This window comes from Cyprinus carpio, chromosome B6 (assembly GCF_018340385.1).
Source record: "Cyprinus carpio isolate SPL01 chromosome B6, ASM1834038v1, whole genome shotgun sequence".
Lineage (NCBI taxonomy): Eukaryota > Metazoa > Chordata > Actinopteri > Cypriniformes > Cyprinidae > Cyprinus > Cyprinus carpio.
Window position 1 is genome coordinate 28,829,927 of NC_056602.1, and position 19,995 is coordinate 28,849,921.

Consider the following 19,995-nt stretch of genomic DNA (forward strand, 5'->3'; position numbering starts at 1 on the left):
ACGAAGCACTTACAAAAATCTCCCCGCCCCAGCTCTTCACCGGCCCTGAATATATGCACCGTCTGATCATGACTCGCTTTCCTTTACATGCAGAAAGAGATCAGCATACTACATGAACACACTAAATACAAACTATTCTGCTCATTCTGAAATCCATTAATCAAAAGAAAAATACTGACCGGAAAATCAAACAATAACTTACTGCTTTTTATGCATTTCAGTGTTCTTTATGAGTAATTCTTACCTTAATTCTTTTAAAAACCCAATGCTACTCATTGTAATCCGCATCAAGGCCGTGTTTCATTCAGTTTAACTTATTTAACTTTTTAATAACATACAGTACTGTTCAAAGATTTGGGGTCAGTAAGAAGAAATTTAAACTTTTATTCAGCACGCACGTAAAGAATTGATCAAAATAAGAGTAAAGACATGTTACAAAAGATTATGTTTCAAATAAATGCTGTTCTTTAGGGATGTGCAACAGCGATCGAGTACTTTAGTATGTAATATTTTTATTTTTAACATTCATTTTCATAACAGATATTTTTATTATCTCCATTACGTCCATGCCCCGCCCACCTGCACACCTGTTGAATTTGAAACCTATTGATAATCGAAATGAAAAATTGCCAAAAATGCCCATCCCTACTTGTGAACTTTCTATTCATCAAAGAATCCTATAAAAAAATAAAATGCAAAATAAAAAAGCAGTTCAACTGTTTTCAACATTGTTAATAATCCGAAACGTTTCCTGAGCTGCAAATTAGCATAGATTTCTGAAGAATCACGTGACACTTAATGATGCGGAAAATTCAGCTTTTATCACAGAAATAAATTACAATTTACCATACATTCACATAATAAACAGTTATTCTAAATCATAATATATTCTACTGTTTTTAGTGTATTTTTGATCAAATGAATGCATGCATGCAGCCTTGGTGAGCAGAAGAGACTTCTGAAGGAAAAATGATTTCTGACACTGAAGACTATGAAGTAATGATGCAGAAAATTCAGCTTTGATAAAAAAGAATAAATGACATTTTACAATACATCCAAATAGAAAACACTTATTTGAATTTGTAAAAATATTTTACAATATAAGTATTTTTACTGTATTTAACATAACATCTGGTGAGCATAACTCTCCCGTCTACAGCTAGTGCAAAATGCAGCTGCTATACAACTCTCTGGCACCCGCAAGTATGAGCCAGTAACTCCTATTTTATCTGGTTACCCCTTAAATATAGAATTGATTTTAAAATTATTTTACTTGTGTATAAAGCTCTCAATAATTTGCAACTGCAGGTCCGAGACTCTGGAACAGTCTACCTCTTCATACTAGATTCTTTTTTAATATTATTTTTTTTGTGTTTATTTTACTTTCTCTCTAGCTTTCAATACCCCTTGATCATTGGTTCAATTGTTGTTTTGTTTTTGTTGCATTTTAAATTTAAGAGTCTTGTTCTATTCTTCTTATTTCTGAGTTTTTTTTTATTATTATTATTCTATTCTGTACAGCCTTTTGGTCAACTTCGGTTGTTTTATAAATGTGCTTTACAAATAAATATTGTATTGCATTGTATTGTCTGCAGTGACGATTCAAAGCTGAAAGCTTCAACTTACCTTCAACTTTTCTTTTGGTGATGTGCTCACGCTGCTGCTTCATACAAGAAATGCAAATCTAGTTCCAGCTGGTATTTAACTAACAAAGCACTTCTGAAAACAGCCACGCCCAACCTGCTAACCATCCGGAATATATATCAGCCGCTGGAACGGATAGCGAACACACACACACACACACACGTACGCACGCGTGCTGCTCAGCGAGCTCTAATGGTCTATTGTGTTAGCTGTAATAGCAAGGCCAGATCCAGCAAGTGGAGAAGTCGTCATGGAGACAGAGGTGCCAGCGCTCGGCTAAAATACTGAAAGTCTGAGAAAAAGCCCAGAGATATGGCCTCTCCCACACATTTCTCCCATTATATCTAACTTTCTGTAAACTCATGTCACTGCAACATTGTACCGTAACGACCTTTTTGTGTAGTTCTCTCTTTGTGCAGTTGTGTTTTCCCAGAAAACCCAGTCAAACGTTTGGATGTCATATGTGACCCTAGACCACAAGCCTTAGGCTTCAGTCTTAGGCATCATTTTTTTCAAAACTAAGATTTTAAGCTTTCCATTGATGTATGGTTTGTTAGGAGAACAATATTTGTCTGAGATACAACTATTTGAAAATCTGGAATCTGAGGGTGCAAAAAAATACAAATATTGGAAAACCGCCTTTAAATTGTCCAAATGAATGTTTTTAGCAATGCATATTACTAATCAAAAATTAAGTTTTGATATATTTATGGTAGGAAATTTTACAAAATATCTTCATGGAACATGGATCTTTACCTTAATATCCTAATGATTTTTGGCATAAAAGAAAAATCTATAATTTTGACTCATACAATGTATTTTTGGCTATTGATACAAATATACCCCAGAGACTTAAGACTGCTTTTGTGCTCCAGGGTCACATGTGATTTAAAGCTACCTGAAATTATTCATGCAAAAACAGACACTTCTGATTAAATATAAATATAAAACAAATGACAACAGGTTGCACGCCTTTAAAGCATATAAATTAATGTTAATTCCAACATTTACTCAAACACTGTAAAAAATAAATAACTAAATAATTTTTATAAATACTACTGCTAACTATATATGGTCAAAAAATAATAAATAATATTCATGTATTAAATTTACAGTTTTTGTAAGTGAAAAACAACAAGTAATCTTAGTCAACAGTGGGAAAAAAAACTGTAAACTGATATTTGCAAAAATCACATTTAATGTTTTTTTTTTTTTCAATGAAATATTTGTTTTTCCTTATCAGTTATGTTGATTGGGTTTTACATTACAATTGCCTTTCTGAAAGAGAAACAAATAACCTTCTGATGCATGTAATGCCTGTAATTTACACGAGAAACACGTCGCTGGAGAAATCTGAGGAAAGGACACACTTGTGAAATGACAAACACAATAAAAAAGTGAGGAACAGCATTCAGTGTTTAAGTCGACGTGAAATCATTAATGACCTTATTTACTTCTAATGCATTTCTAATGCATCTTTCCGCTCTAATTGTGAGTGATTCATCACTGCATGCTATTGTAAAGAAAATCGAATGAGTTAATTTTGAGCTACAGGCAAAAGTAGCTAAAAAAAAAGAGCTCATTAAGCCCTCTTCCAGTGAACCCAATGCTCCAAATAGTAATTAAACACCTAAAATGATCTTTATTTGTATGTTTTCTGAGAGGAGTACCTTTTTCTCTGCTCACATCTGGACAGCTGCTGCTGCTTCTCACCACAAGTTTTCCAGCTTGGTGAATATTCATATTGAATTCTCGATGACATGAGTCCAAACCAGTGAAATATGATTTTCGAGCGTCGACTGATATTTGCAAAGCGCGTGATCTCCCTATAAAGTACTTTATTGCAAAATATGTCTTGGCGAGATTCACACAAACATAATCTGTCTTACAAGAATGTTTATTTAATGGTTGGGGAAAAATCTGATGTGTAACATTTTATTAGATCCATGCATTACAGTAGGTCATTAAAATATGGAATCACTCGCTGCTCTTGATTAAACTACTGTTTATTTGCATATTTGTTCTTATTTCAAATAACAAAGATAATGTTGCTAGGTGATTTTGCTTTGGAATCTTCAGAAAACTTTAACTCGATTTTTCTTAAAATCAACTCTGCTGACTCTATCGCCTTCAAATGGCTGTAGCTCTTTTTTTTTTTTTTCTCGATTCTAACAAGTCATATGATTTTGAAGGTATTTTAATGGAGAATGCAACAACAAAGAATTTTTGAAATACTCATTCCGACTCATTTTGCCAGTTTGGGTCACAAATGTGTTATTGTTTCATTAAAATATAAATAACTTGCTCTACCTCTAAAACTACTTTCCTTTTCCACTGACTTTCATCATTTACACCTTAAACAAAGGTCAAATATTAGCTAACATTCGAGTCTGACTCTATTCTCGGGCAGAAAGACCACTTTTCACTTTTAAAAATCAAGTGCAATGTTATTTCTCATTTGACACTAAAATGCACCACATTTACATGTTGTTACAATTTTTTATTGTTTTTGTTCTTGTTCTTGTATGAATGCAGTTATTAAAACAGTTATTAATGAAGTGTTTGTTGTTTTTTTTGTGATTTGTATAATATATTATGAAAAATATTTAGAATTATTATTATTATTATTATTATTATTATTATTATTATTGTTGTTGTTGTTGTTATTATTGCATATGCATACAATTACATAATACTCCCTATTATTATTATTATTATTATTATTATTATTATTATTATTATTATTATTATTATTATTTGTTACATAAAGAAATGTATTACACAAACCAATTTTAAATAGATCAATTAAAAAAATCAATAATACTAATTCTACTACTACTAATAATAATTTTAAGTTATTGTTACATAGAAATCATTAATTGCATACTCGTGCATAAAATAAAATAATTAAAATGGCATTATTAATTGCCTATTATTATTAATATTATTATTACAACATATAGAAACCACAGTTAAACAGACCACTAATAATAAAAAATCAATAATTTCTACTACTAATAAATATACTACTACTACTAATAATAATAATATAATAATAATTTAAAGTTATTGTTATATAGAAATAATAAATCACATGCATGTGCCTAAAATAAAATAAAACAATAAGAAAGAGTTATATTGGTAGTAGTAGCAATTTCCAGTGAATATAATCAAGTCCAGTATTAGTATTCCTAATTTGACTCTAAAATGCATCACATCTCCATTAGTAAAATGAGTGTTTTCTTATTCAAATGCAGCAATGCGTCCAGACCACACACAGTGACATGTGATTTGCTTTACTGCAGGTAAGTGGGAGTGAGTCCTGTGCTGCCGTTTCGCTCACTCAGCATCTCGTTCCATTTCAGAGACATCACTTACAGACTAGACACGATCCAACAGACATCTTCCCAAAACACACAGCATTAGAGAGCCTACTCAAATAAACACCTTATAAAAAAAGAAAATCTGAGTGGGTTTATACAATTTTCTGCTGTAAACGCATGAAGGCGCTGGGCTTGAAACACATTTAATGCATTTTTACACATTACAGCTCGAGTTGTGATCAGCGAACAACTTTATACGGTGGATTTAATGTGGAGATAAAAACCCTCAGCAAACTTGTGTGTTGGAAAGTTGGAAGAAAGTGTTTTGCATGAAAGAGAAGCTGTTTGCTTGCAGGCAGCCCTGGCTTTCTTTCGATAAAAGCATCTTAAGTACAACGAGCACCTGAGTGTTCAACAGATGCATGCATGAAGACTAATCTTTTACTTCTAACACCTCCATTTAAAAACAACCACCCAAATATAAAATTATACTACAAAAATGACTCACTCTCTGTGTTTGTTTGATGCATATATGCTGTTTCTTCTGAATCTTCAGGGCAAGGCAAGGCAGCTGCCAAGCTCCAAAAACCCCAAAAAAGGAAAACAGAATCAGTCCATATAACTGATTTAATGTATTTCAAACATTGATATTTTAGTATTATTTATTGTATTATATATGAATATACTTTTATATATTTTTATTATATTATATATTATACATTTTATGATTTTTTGTCCTTGTTTAATGTTTGTACTAACTCCAACATTCAGTTTCATGTTTTTTTCTTTTAATGTAATACTTTCTTAATCTTTTAAATTAATAGTAATTTTTATTAAGTTTTTTTTTTTTTAACTTCATTTAGTCTTGAACCTTTTTCATTTCAGTTGTATTTTGAGTCATTTTAAACCACTCCAATTAACCTTTCTTTGCGTGATAAAAGCATCGTACAGGTCTACCATACTCGCCCTGATGATTCTTCGATCAGATGCTGGGCACGTAGTCTTTTTTAATCTTTTACTTCTAACACCTCCATTTAAAAACAACCACCCAAATATAAAATTATACTACAAAAATGACTCACTCTCTAGTTGTTTAAAACCCATATGCTGTTTCTTCTGAATCTTCAGGGCAAGGCAAGGCAGCTGCCAAGCTCCAAAAACCCCAAAAAAGGAAAACAGAATCAGTCCATATAACTGATTTAATGTATTTCAAACATTGATATTTTAGTATTATTTATTGTATTATATATGAATATACTTTTATATATTTTTATTATATTATATATTATACATTTTATGATTTTTGTCCTTGTTTAATGTTTGTACTAACTCAACATTCAGTTTCATGTTTTTCTTTTAATGTAATTATTTTAATCTTAATCTTTTAAATAAATAGTAATTTTTATAAGTTTTTTTTAAACTTCTATTTAGCTTGAACCTTTTTTCATTTCAGTTTTATTTTGAGTCATTTTACCACTCCAAATTAAACCTATTTTATTTCAGTTAAATGCCGAGGCAACATTTAATTTAACATTTTCTTTTAAGTTTATATTTTTAATGAAATCTATTTCAGCTTTACTGTTATTTAAGTGTTACGCAATTATACTTATATTTATCAAATTTTTGAAATATATTTTATTAATATATTTAAAGTTTTAATTATTTAAAGTCTCTTTAGTATTCCAATTTAAACTTATTTTCATGTAGTTGCAGAGACAATATTTCATGTTTTTATTTATTTATTCATTTTTTTTTTTTTTTAAGTTTAACATTTACATTTTATGTCAGTCTTATTTCAGTTAAAGTTTTTAATAGTTTTACTTAACATTAAATACACTGATTTATACAATGACACTCTGAAAAAGAAAAAAGTTACTCAACAGTTCTCGTACCAGGATTGTGAATGAGATTTAAGAGCTGCGATGTTCAACACTTTGTATCTATGGCTTCAGATGTCGTATTGTTATTTATTTATTTTTGAGCTTCATTGTATGTAAAGAAGGTTTATATTTGTTAAAAAGGACACGCTGACAGCATGTGGAATTGGAACATGAGAATTTTTAGTCTAAACTTTCTTGATTCACAGACGAAATGAAAGAAAAGTGGTGCAGCGGCGGCATGTAAACAGATTTTCTATGCAAAGCTGCAGAAATCAGGCGGCTCAGGAAAAGAGGGCAAACTCCTGGCCAACGTTGAGAGGTTGAGAAAGACGTGCTCTGGCACAATAAAGCACAGATTTAGAAGTGATTTAATCTCTTAATCAGAGCTGTAACTGAAGAACCAGAGGGCAGGATTGTCTGCTGTTAGACGATAGCATCCGTGCAGCGACCCTGCGGTGTGTGTGTGTGTGTGTGGTGACGATAGCATCCGTGGATCGACACCGCGGTGTGTGTGTGTGCGTGTGTGTGTGTATTAGGAGATGAGCGTGGAGTTGGGAACTTTAATGTCTCTTCCTGAGGTGCTGCTTCAGAAATCGGCTGCAGCGAGGGATAAACACTCTCACCATCCATCCCTCCGGCCGAGGCCTTCCTCAGCTTTACTCACACACACACACACACACACACACACACACAGCTCTCCTGTACATCTCAAAGCCTCTTCTTCCAGCCGGCCATCTCCCTGTTCACATTCACATGGCCAAGGGTCGCTCATGGCAACTGGATCCTGAATGCTCTTTTTTCTTGTTTTCTGGTCATGAAAAATCGCATCTGTGTTTTCAGTCCAACAGCTTTGCAGATTCAGTTCAAATTGTATTTGACTTTAACATTCAAAATGACCTTACAGACAGAGAGACCAACTTTTCTTTTCTTTTCTTTTTTTTTAAAACAAAATAAAATGATTATGAACAATAAATAAATAAAGACACCAAAGTTCAATATTGGTAAAAATATGATATAATAAATAAATAATTATATTACCATAATAATAATAATAATAATAATAATAATAATAATAATAATAATAATAATAATAATAATAATAAAATTACATCATCAATAATAATAATTATAATAATTATTATTATTATTATTATTATTATTACTACTACTACTACTATTATTATTATTATTGTTGTTGTTGTTATTACTATTGTTATTATTATTATTAAATCGTTCATATAGTATTAAAATAAAAAAATATTATAATATGCAAATTTTGAAAATGTAATACATAATATTATATTGTTAAATATAAAAATAAAATAAAATAAAATAAAACAAATAAGCATTATAACTGATATTAAATAAAAGACAACACTGTTAAATAAAGTTAAATTATAAAAAAAAAAAAAAAAAAAAAAAAAAACAGAAAAGTATCATTAGATTAGGATCATTACTACAGATGCACATACTGTATAGTCAGTTCAACCATCTGCAATTTGGAGTCAGAACTAAAATTTTATATATAATTAAAAAAATTGCCAAATTCATTTAATAATTAGTATTGACATTTTAATCACAATATTGTTCTCTAAAAGCAGCAAGCAAATTATTTTACAGTTCAGGGGCCTTATATTTGCAATAAGGTTTATATTTTAGTTTTGTCTGATAGGGCTAACGATACCGAAACGCTCACAAAACCACAAAAAAAACACAACACTGGACAATATTAAAAGCTTCATCTGATGTGAAGCTGCTAATAAAACTAATCAGTTTTAGATTAAAGGCTAAATTGTTCAGCAAGAGCCTCCAAAACAACCTATTTACTCAGGCAATTGAACTCTGGCTTCTAATGTTTTGGTAATTGGTTTTTCTTCTTCAGGCTCTTTAAGGTTAATTGATATATATTTTAATTCAAGAACCCTTTCCCTTAACAGTTGCAAAAATGGATACAAAAGACAGTAGTTTACGGACATTAACTTGTACACAGCCGGGTTAGATGAAGACTTTTTAATGCACTGTACAGTCGGCTCCACTGACTTTGAGAGCTATAATAGAAACTATATATATATATATATATATTATATATATATATATATATATATATAAAAATAGATATGTTTCTGAGACTTCCACAGAAGTCCTTCAACAAAGACCTCTACACTTTTATTTCAAACCCCCAGAAACTCATTCTCCAGTGCACAGCACTTCAAAACTAAAGCCTATCAATCAGCTTTTATTCAGTGCTCTTACTTAGCAATACTTGTCCTTTCACAATGTCACTTCAGGCGAAAGCAACAGAAAAACACGACAGAAACACACAGAGAGCTGAGAAAACACATCGCTTGCACATTTCGCGAGATTGCTTTATTAACACAGAATACCAAAGCGACGCCAAAGACCAAGAGAATCCAAACTTTCCGACTTCAAACGTGGCGTGATTATCATGAAACGCTTTCTTACGGTCGGTGGGATAAAACAGCATTATTTACCAAAAGAAAGAAACACGATGGTGAAAACAAATTCTTTTTTTAGAAGACAACGACGAATGCAAGGGAAAATATTCCAGAGGATAACGGTAAATGAGGGTACTGTACTCTCCTGCTCTCTTTTTATATATATTAGATCAGATCCAATTTACATAAAGAGATTGGTTTGGAGATTGGAGCTCACGGAACAAGGGGAAGAAGGGAAATGTAAAGGAGGAAGCCTGATTTGAAGATCTTTCTTAAAACACTTTCCGGACCACGCATGTAGATGTGCTGCTGCTCATAAACACATGCAATATAGATGCTTCAGCTCATCTGCAAAGTAATATTTTATATCAGACATATCTTTTCCTGCTTTGCATATTAAAGAAATTCAGAAATAGCTGATTTACTCATCCCTGTGTTTCCCATATGCTGCAAATGTAGACATTTTGAGGAATCTTTACGCGACTCTTTCCCATGCAACAAATCACATCTAAAAACACAATAAAGCACCATAACAGCAGTGCATATGATGCATGAATATTTTTAAAACGTGATAGCTTTGTGGCATTATTGTGACCAGAATATTTAAATCTTTGCTGCAAAACACTCTTGAACGGAAAAAAAAGTACTAAATAAATTCAATGTGTATATTGTTCAGTTTTATGATAAATTGCTTGTAATGTTCCTCATTTGTAAGTCACTTTGGATAAAAATGCATGCATTGTAACAAGCCATATAAATGCCAAATTGATAATTCATGCTTTGCAAATGTGCCATACTTTAATGCAAAAGGTTGAAAAAGATTTGATAAATAAAACTCTAGAAGTACCAAGTAAGTTCAGTGATTCATTGAAGTTATTGTGATTTTGATATTTTTGTTTTTTGATTAGGTTAGGTTATATGATATGTTAAATTATGATTTGATTGTGTTGTGATGTGCCATATTTGAGCAACAAGATTTGAAAAATGCATGCACTGTACTGTGGCATATTATGTTGAATTGAAAAGAAAAAAAATGCATGCATTGTCGATTGATTCATTGATTGAACAAGATTTACTAAATGAATACACTAAAAATGCCAACTAAGTTCACAGATTTATTTTGTAATATAAATATTTGTCACTAAGTGAAAAAAAGGGTGAACAAATGCATGCATAGTGATGTGCCAAATTTAAATGTCCAAAAGGCTGAACAAGATTTGACATCTTTAAATACAATATGTATAGTATTTTGCCCCATTCCTCTCACAAAGCTTTCATATGGAAATTATGGAGTACTTCTATTGTAGCATCCTTTGTTTGTTTAATCTTTTCGGAGGTTGACAGGATCAATCATTGAATGAACTGCATAAAACACAGAATTGTGGATATTATGCTAAATATCCTAAACAGGCTAAATATACAAAGAGCTACACGTTTTATCCATACCTGCACTCCCTGGGAACTAAATGCATATTGGTTGGTCTACAGGAACACTGAAGAAAAAGACTTGAGACTGAGTATATGAAGACATATTTTCATCTCTGACTGAACTATATCTTTAATTCTATATGTGGGGAACCAAAATAAGCACAAACTTTGCACTACTTTGAGAAGTTGGGTGTTAAATATTGCCAGCCAAACAGCATCTAATCAACTTAAACGAGTCTAAGTGAAGCTCGGAGCAGATATAAATTGCCTGGAGACAGGAAAACACGCCACGCGATTCACTGTCAATATGTGCCAAATTGTGGGTTTACTGATGTTTTCTGTGTAACACAATATTCTGCAGCCACTATAACAGCTGTGTGACGCATAAGACCTTGAGATGTAAAAGCAAACTCTGCCAGCCCGGCTCACAAATTCATTTGCAAATTTCTCTGACAATATGAAAGGCCGAGTCTATTCAGTCTGACACCGAACGGAAAACGCCTGTATTTTCATTTAAAGCAGTGTATCGTGTGTTTGCTACCATGCAAATCCAATGTTTATGGACAAACCGGACAGTCTGATATAGGTTTAACGATTGCACAGACAGACTTGGAGGCAAAAACTGATGTCTATCCCATTCAAAGGTCCAGCCGACAAAGTAAAATTGACAAATTAAATCACTGAAGAAGTCGAACAGATGTGAGCCAGACTGAGCCTTTCTAGTCAGAAGACTGGCCTTTCGTTACGTGACGGCACGCTGAAGCGGTTTGCACCACTCATGGGGTGTTGCCAGAAGACAATTAGCCTACTGGGGCAAAAGCTGGCTGCTGTTCGAGCGCTATTAGCATTAGCGTGCATTGCTTGCCTTCTGGGATAGAGGCGTAAAAACCACATATCCATAATCACATCTGCATAATTGCGTCATTTATTCTGCCTGGGCTCGAACATTTCTGACTTATGGTTTCATGCATTTAAACAGAGTTTGAGTGAATTACCCAAGACAAGAGCATTAGCAAGTGCGCACAGACAGCATTCAATTAGCTAAAACGCTTAATGCAGCTCCAACTTTCCAGGTTTTATTCTCTTTCCTATTGAAAAAGCAGCAGCATCTGCGGCTGTGAACAATGGAAATAAGATTTCAGACATTTCTGTTTCAAACAAATGCAGTTCTTTTAAACTTTCGATTCATCAGAGAATAAAACACATCACAATTTCCACAAAAAATGTGAAGCATTGCAACTGGTTTCAACATTGATTATAATCAGAAATGTTTCTTAAGCAGCAAATCAGCATATTAGAATGATTTCTGAAGATCATGTGACACTGAAGACTGGAGTGAATGCTGAAAATACAGCTGTGCATCACAGAAATAAATTACAGTTTAACATGCATTCACATAGAAAACAGTTATTTTAAACTGTAATTATATTTCACAATTTTACATTTTTTTCTGTATTTATCATTACTTAATTGCTTTATATTATTATTACTTTTATATTGTTTACGCATGTTTAACGCATGCATTTTAACATGTTGCACAAATAAATGAACTGGCTTCTTTTCAGCTCATTATTTTTGGGCATTTCTAAATTCTCTGAGAGAAGCAGCAAGCATGTGAAGTTTGTCATGGCAACCAGAAACATTGCAGCTACAACAAAAGTATCAGCAAATCTTTTAATAGCAAAGAAACTGTTTTCCGTCCTGCAGACCCTAACAGAAATACTAACTACAAGACTCTATTTTACTTCAGGACATATTTACATGCATGTAGTTATATACTGTACCCTGTGCGACTGAGACGGAGTAAGTGTTTAGATTTGTGTGGTTGTATGTTTTAAAATGTTAGAATGAGAAGTTTGTGTTAAGATTTTGTGTTGTAGAGTGCTATAAGGCCTCATCTCGCATAATAACACGTAAAACATTTCAAAGCTTTCTCAGGCTAGTTCATATGATGCATCTGAGGACTGTGTCAGCTCTCCTATGCAAAAGCAGCTCATCCAGCTATAGCCTTTCTTCAAGAGCAACCAACCCGTTGCTATTGTCATGCCGGTGAAATAGAACTTAAATCAAGCCCTCAGAGAACACCTTTCATGTTTTTGCAGTAATGCCAGGCGATATTTCTTGTGACTCTAGTCACGTGTGGAAATACAACAGGCTTTCCGCACACCAAAAAAATGTTTTTGACACGAATGCAGTTTAGCTTGGCAAATGATAATTGCTCAGTACATAACCTTAGGGCCATTGATCGCTTTGGCTTATTATATCTAACGTTCTGAGAATAGTAAGTGCACCTCCCATGCTCTGCTGTGCCTTTACGCTGCAGTATTGAATCATTTCATTAGTTTGGGAGGTAACAGTATGGAATTCTACCTCAACCGCGTGCCTAACAAATTAGATTTAATGAACAAATGTTCTGAAAAGTGCTCCACGGAGAGAGATCCTCAGAGAGTCGAGGCGAAGACTGTATCACAGCGTCCGCTAATCTTCATATGCTGCAAGACTGCCATTATGCACTAGTACTAAAAGCTGAGAGTCGCAGATAACGGTGTTGTTGAATGATCTAAAAATTAAAGGTGATAAAAACAAGCACGAAAGACGATGCCACAGTGATGTCGGTGCAAATTTAAAGGATTTTATGGTGCAAAATGTCTCACAGCTGCAGCAAAACATACCGTGAGCATGCTAATTACAACACTAAAATGTCAACAACTAAATAGTCAGGGGTTTTTTTGGAAAGAAATTGATATTTTAATCAGCATGGATGCATTATGATCAAAAGTGCCAGTAGAGACATTTATAATGTTAAAAAAAGATTTATATTTCAAATAAATGCTGTTCTTTTTAACTGTCTATTCATCAAAGAATCCTGATAAATAAAATATAACATGGTTTTCCCCAAAAAATGAAGCTCTGCAACTGTTTTGAGTCATCATAATGACAAGAAATGTTTCTTGAGAAGCAAATCAGCATATTAGAATGATTTCTGAAGGATCGTGTGATACTGAAGATTGGAGTAATGATGCTGAAAACTCAGCTTTGATCACAAGAATAAATTGCATTTTAAAATGTATACACATAGTAAACAGTTATTTTGAACTGTAATAATATTTAATAATTTTTAATGTATTTTTGATCAAATAAATGCATCCTTGGTGAGAAGGAGAGACTTCTTTCAAAAATGATTTCTGAAGGATCATGTGACACTGAAGACTGGAGTAATGATGCTTAAAATTCAGCTTTGATTGCAGGAATAAATTAAGGATCATGTGACACTGAAGACTGGAGTAATGATGCTGAAAATTCCGTTTTGTTTTAATTTTTAATTTATTTTTGATTATATAAATGCATGCTTGGTGAGCAGGAGAGACTTCTTTCAAAAATGTTTTCTGAAGGATCATGTGACACTGAAGACTGGAGTAATGATGCTGAAAATTCCGTTTTGATTGCAGGAATAAATTACATTTTACATTATATACACATGGTTAACAGTTATTTGGATTGTAATAATTTTTAATGCATTTTTGATTAAATAAATGCATGCTTGGTGAGCAGGAGAGACTTCTTTCAAAAATGATTTCTGAAGGATCATGTGACACTGAAGACTGGAGTAATGATGCTTAAAATTCAGCTTTGATCGCAGGAATAAATTACATTTTACATTATATACACATGGTTAACAGTTATTTGGATTGTAATAATTTTTAATGCATTTTTGATTAAATAAATGCATGCTTGGTGAGCAGGAGAGACTTCTTTCAAAAATGATTTCTGAAGGATCATGTGACACTGAAGACTGGAGTAATGATGCTTAAAATTCAGCTTTGATTGCAGGAATAAATTACATTTTACATTATATACACATGGTTAACAGTTATTTGAATTGTAATAATATTTAATAATTTTTAATGCATTTTTGATCAAATAAATGCATGCTTGGTGAGCAGGAGAGACTTCTTTCAAAAATGATTTCTGAAGGATCATGTGACACTGAAGACTGGAGTAATGATGCTGAAAATTCAGCTTTGATCACAGGAATAAATGACATTTTACAATACATTCACATAGTTATTTTTAATAGTAATAATATTTAATAATTTGTTTGTCAAATAAATGCAGCCATGGTGAGCAGAAGATACTTTTTTTCTTTTCTTTTTTTTTTTTAAACCTTGCCGTTAATATTACTGTACATAAACAAGTCCACTTACCAGTCGATGACTCAGCTACAGGATGATTAGTGGACCATCATGATCCATTCCTATTTTATGGATGCTATCCATCCAGAGGTTGTCAAGCTCCAAAAATAACAAAATAGCACCATAAAAGCATCATAAAAGTAGTCAACCCGTGTTATATTCCGAGTCTTCTGAAGTTACACTGTAGAGGGATATGAGGCATGAATGACATCTAAGAGCTGCAGGAGACTTTTCAGCAGAAAACAACTTAAATGTGGACCTTGCTCCTTACAAAAAGACATCATATGACTTCAGAAGACTTGCAATATTGCACATTAAGTCACACTGACTACTTTGGCAGAGCTCAAAAATATGAACCACTCTCAATTTTGACATTAAACGTTAAGTAAATGATGACAAAACTAAAAATGATGACTAAAATAACCCTGGGTCAGCACACTAGCATCCAAAAATAATAGTCTTATTGATCTTTCCAGCAGCAAAAACAACAGTGTATTTGTGTTTGTCTGTGTTGTGCTGGAGTGGATCACAGATATGGGGAATCTTTTTCATTGGTCTGGAATAAATGAGGCAGAACACAACAAAGACTCGACGTCCACGTCTGCAGCACAAACACCCGCCGCAGCTGCTGAGAGACGCTGAGATGTTTGATGAGATCCTGACACACAATCATCAAGAGTCACTCCCTAAAAATAGCACTAATGGTGCAGACATATTTTTAAAAAAACATTTTGGGAAAAGCAATGGAGGAATGACCACGGTTAGGGTTGGACACTCAAGAGCGGCTGCCCATCTTAATGCGTTCCTATTGACATTATTGATTTCTCATTTGGCGAGGCTCTTCTGTGCTTTGTGGACTATTTGGACATTATGGGAAGATGCAATGACGCGTAAAGGCCGGTGCACAGATTCACAGTGAAGACTGGAGACGTCTGTGTTTGCATGTGTTCTGTTTTCTGCTGCTTATTTAATGAAATTACACTGCTCTTCCAGCAGGTGCAGCCATTCGTTACTTGAATGCGCGAGGTGCCCCGTGTCGTTCACTTCTAGTTATTTTAGCTGTTATCGGTCGACCTCTAACAAAAATAGCATGTTATGCTGCTTGATGTTGCAAAATGGTATTCGTTATTATACTATTTTGACTCATTATCATAATGATAAACACACTGGTTTGCAGCAGAGCAATTATACTGTAGTTAACTATAAACTGAAACTAAAATAAGTAAATTAAAAAAAATGATACTTAAAATAAACTTAAAAATAAATATTAACTTGAATGTAACAAAATATAAAATACAGAAATATACAAATAGCTTTTTATTTTAGCTAGGTGCCGGGGGGGGGGGTTAGTTTAACTATGTGTGTGTGTGTGTGTGTGTATGTATGTGTGTATGTATGTGTGTGTGTGTGTGTGTGTGTGTGTGTGTGTGTGTGTGTGTGTGTGTGTGTGTATTTGTTTTTGTTTGTGCTACTAAAATTAATTATTTTTCAATACGTCTATAGTTTTTATTTATTTATTTATTTTAGTTTCATATATTTTGAAAATAAAATAAAAAAATGCTGCTATGACAACCAGCTGAAATTAAATAAGTTTGTTTGCTTATTTATTTTTAGTTAATGTTTTGGGTTGAGTTTTATTTATGAGTGAGGAGACTTTTTTCTTTTTTTTTTTTTTTTTTCTGTATTGTTATTCAACAGACAAAGACATTTTGACATAAATAGCCAAATTAGAGTTGTGTGAATGCTTACATAAAAAAAATAAATAAATAAAAAAATGACCACTACTATACAAAAACTTGAGAAAACAACATCAAATGCATTTTCTAGAAGGTTTATAATTTTATAATTTTGGATGTTGATAAATTCAGCAGTAATGGGGTGAACTGGATCAGAATTAGAATTAAAGCAACTAACCAAACGTCCTGATGTTTGTTGCTTGTAGCTTGCTATGACAAAGGCCTAAATTAATATGTAAAAGCTCATTATTGCTTCCTAAGGAATCTTAAGAGAGAAAAATAAACACCAAACAAAACCGAGAACTACATTACATCTACCGAGTTATGAAAGAACAACCTCTGAGCCATGAAATGTTTCCTCGGAGAGGTTGCTGCCACTAATATTACAAGCATTTTAGATCTTTCCGTCTTTTGCACAGAGGTAAAATCAGCCGACGAGAGAAACAAATATTATTCTGTTTTTCTAGGGAATGATTGAAGGGCTTATGAGACAAAATCTCTCTTTGCAGCAGCGAGCGTTGAGAGAGATATGTGTTAATCATGTTTCTCTCCTCTCATTGTGCATGTCCTCTGATGGAGTGTTTACCACTTGCTTTTCAGAGATGGCAGCCAATAAAAGCTACGGATGACATTCGGTGGTGTGCGGTGAGATCATTTGATTTAGTTCGCCGTTTTGAAAGTGACATTTTTATTCCATTGCCTAGAATTTGGGGTTTGTTTGGTTTTTTTAATGCAACGCCTCATGCAACCACGAGAGCTTTCAACCCTGCATCTATATACTCCTGCATTTTAACGGGAAATGACAGTAAAATGAAATAAATATGAAAATAAGCCCTGCACAAATGACAACCTGCCAAAGTCCTGAACCTCCGCACGCCACAGGATCCATTTTCAGCTAATGACAGCAGTCACCACTTTCTGAAACCCTGTTATAAAGATCAGTTTGATTGCGCCGTACATATTTTGACTCCATCTCTCAAATCAATCCAAGGACATCGTTTCCGTGCTTCAACATGCCCTGACAGACAAACAGCACCAGATCAAGGGGGTCTCTTGCCTTTCAGGGAAACAACAGGACATATATTTAGCCTTTTAGAGCCATTCGATCGTGCATACAAAGGCACCACGGACTTCACGAGCGCAGCCATTAGCCGAGACGAGACCCCGGGATCTATAAAAATAAGAAAGCATGGACGTGTTGATGGGGTTCTGTCCATTTAGATGACCGCTGTTGAGGCAAGATATAGGACCTTTTTGATTTCCAGACTGATTTAGATTCTAGACTCAAGTTGAAGTGATAAAACTCAACGGGACTGACACATATTGGTTTTTACAGTGACTATAGAGTCTGTGCACAAGTACGATCTGAAACAAATTGGTTAGAGTTCAAAGGACTGAAACAATGAACACTTCTAATACATAACTAGTCACTTAGAAACAGTTATCTATAGTAGCATCAAATCCTTGTAGAAAAACCATGTGAAGTTTGCTTTTATGCAGCGCTTCATGACCAAAATGCACTGCAAAGTGCAAACAGACCAACTTAAGACAGACTTAACAAGATGTAATCATGATAAATGTAGCTTTCTATCAATCTATGCACATACTGTATATGATAACATCATACTGTTGGGCACTTTTTGGAGACATATGGTGAAAACACACACAGGTTTTTAGCATTTACTAAAGCAATTCATCAACGTTAGATGGCGACTCACAAAGAAAATCTACAAGGACACTATGACATTTTCAGCCAGTTATTCGTGTGGCCACTTTAAAATGGTACAGAATAAGAGAAAGGTGGCAAATGCACTAGAGATGAATTAATAAAGGTTATTTCTTAAAGTAATTATAGACTCTAAGATAAGCACATCAGAAAGTTAGCCCCAACAAAACCGGTTTGTCTCAGGCTGAAATGAGATCAAGTTTATGGCTTCAGATGTTCGGCTATAAACATTTTGAATGAATTCATTACAAGGCTTTTCGCACTGCAGGGCTGAAGTGTCTCCACGGAGGATTCGTTTCCCCATGAGAGGTGACCTGTTTTGTTTTTAGCTGTCAGCTGCAACCTGTCTTGGGTTCATACACACAAACACACACTAGTCATATCACATACACACTTTAAACCGCAACACACAATCACCTTTCAAGTACTGTCATCTGCTCTGCTTGCCTCCAACCTGAACTCTTCTGTCATGAGCTCCAAGACAACAGATGCTCAACGCGAGACTGAGGCTGCCAAAACTGCTGAAATCATTATATTTAAATTTAAATATTATTACATTTAAAATATTAGTTAATACTCATAAGAAATTGATACATCAATTAAGTAAACACTGCTTTTTTTTTTTTTTTGGAAAATGTTTTCCACAATATTTATTTTTAAATTTACTTAGGTAAAAATTATGCAAGGGTTAGCTAATTAAATATTAGTTAATATTCATAATATTCATATCTCAATTAACAATTAAAAACAACTGAAAAAGGAATTAAATAATATATAGTTTTTCATATATATATATATATATATATATATATATATATATATATATATATATATATATATATGTATATATATATATATATATATAAAACCTTTATTTAAACAGGAAAAGTCCCAGTATCAAATGTTCAAATATAAAATATGAAATTAATTAACTCTTATGGATTTTTTTTAAAGGACAGCGATCCAGAAATAAGTCTGAATGGCAATATTAATAACTAGATAGAATTGTTGTTGATGTTATTCCAATCAATTTATATGTGAAAAAAGCTAATATATAGATTTTACACAATATTATTTTGTAAATTTGCTTCAGATTTAATAGATGCTAAGGACAGATAATTGAATTAGCCAATTATATAACACTGTATACTATATGGATTAAAGGACAGTGACCCAATGAAAAACAATGTCCATGTAATTGCAATTTATGTGATAAAGGCTGGTATGTTTAATAACAGATACTGAGATGTACAAATATATGGTAAATATGTAGTTTAGCATAAGGTAAATATATACTTTTGCATGAATTTAAACAGTAGTATCAGATGTTCAAAGATAAAATACTATTTTAATAAAGCTACTTGTCAAACTATACGCCTATGGATTATGATAACAATGAATGGCGATATGACAACTAGAAGAGTTGCATGTAATGGCAAATTAATAGAGATTTAATGATATCAAAATCTCACAATATGATTGCATCACGATATGAAGTCCACGATACGATACGGTATTTATCACAATAGAAAAAAAGATAAATAAAGAATTGGAAAACTAAACATTTTGTATATTTTAAAGTTAGAGTTATTATTTGAACTATATATTT

General features: G+C 32.9%; 1 protein-coding gene across 4 annotated transcripts in view; it reads right to left on the minus strand.

Annotated features, from left to right (window-relative positions):
* Positions 1–19,995, minus strand: part of LOC109092064 (cadherin-22) — a 193,315-nt gene that overhangs the window by 140,986 nt on the left and 32,334 nt on the right. Inside the window, exon 1 of one of the 4 annotated variants that reach the window (XM_042726669.1) lies at positions 1,627–2,150. The exons of the other annotated variants lie outside the window; for them this stretch is intronic. The gene's annotated coding sequence lies outside the window, so the exon portion shown is untranslated. Of the gene's footprint in view, positions 1–1,626; positions 2,151–19,995 lie in introns of those variants that run through there. 4 annotated transcript variants of the gene reach the window in all.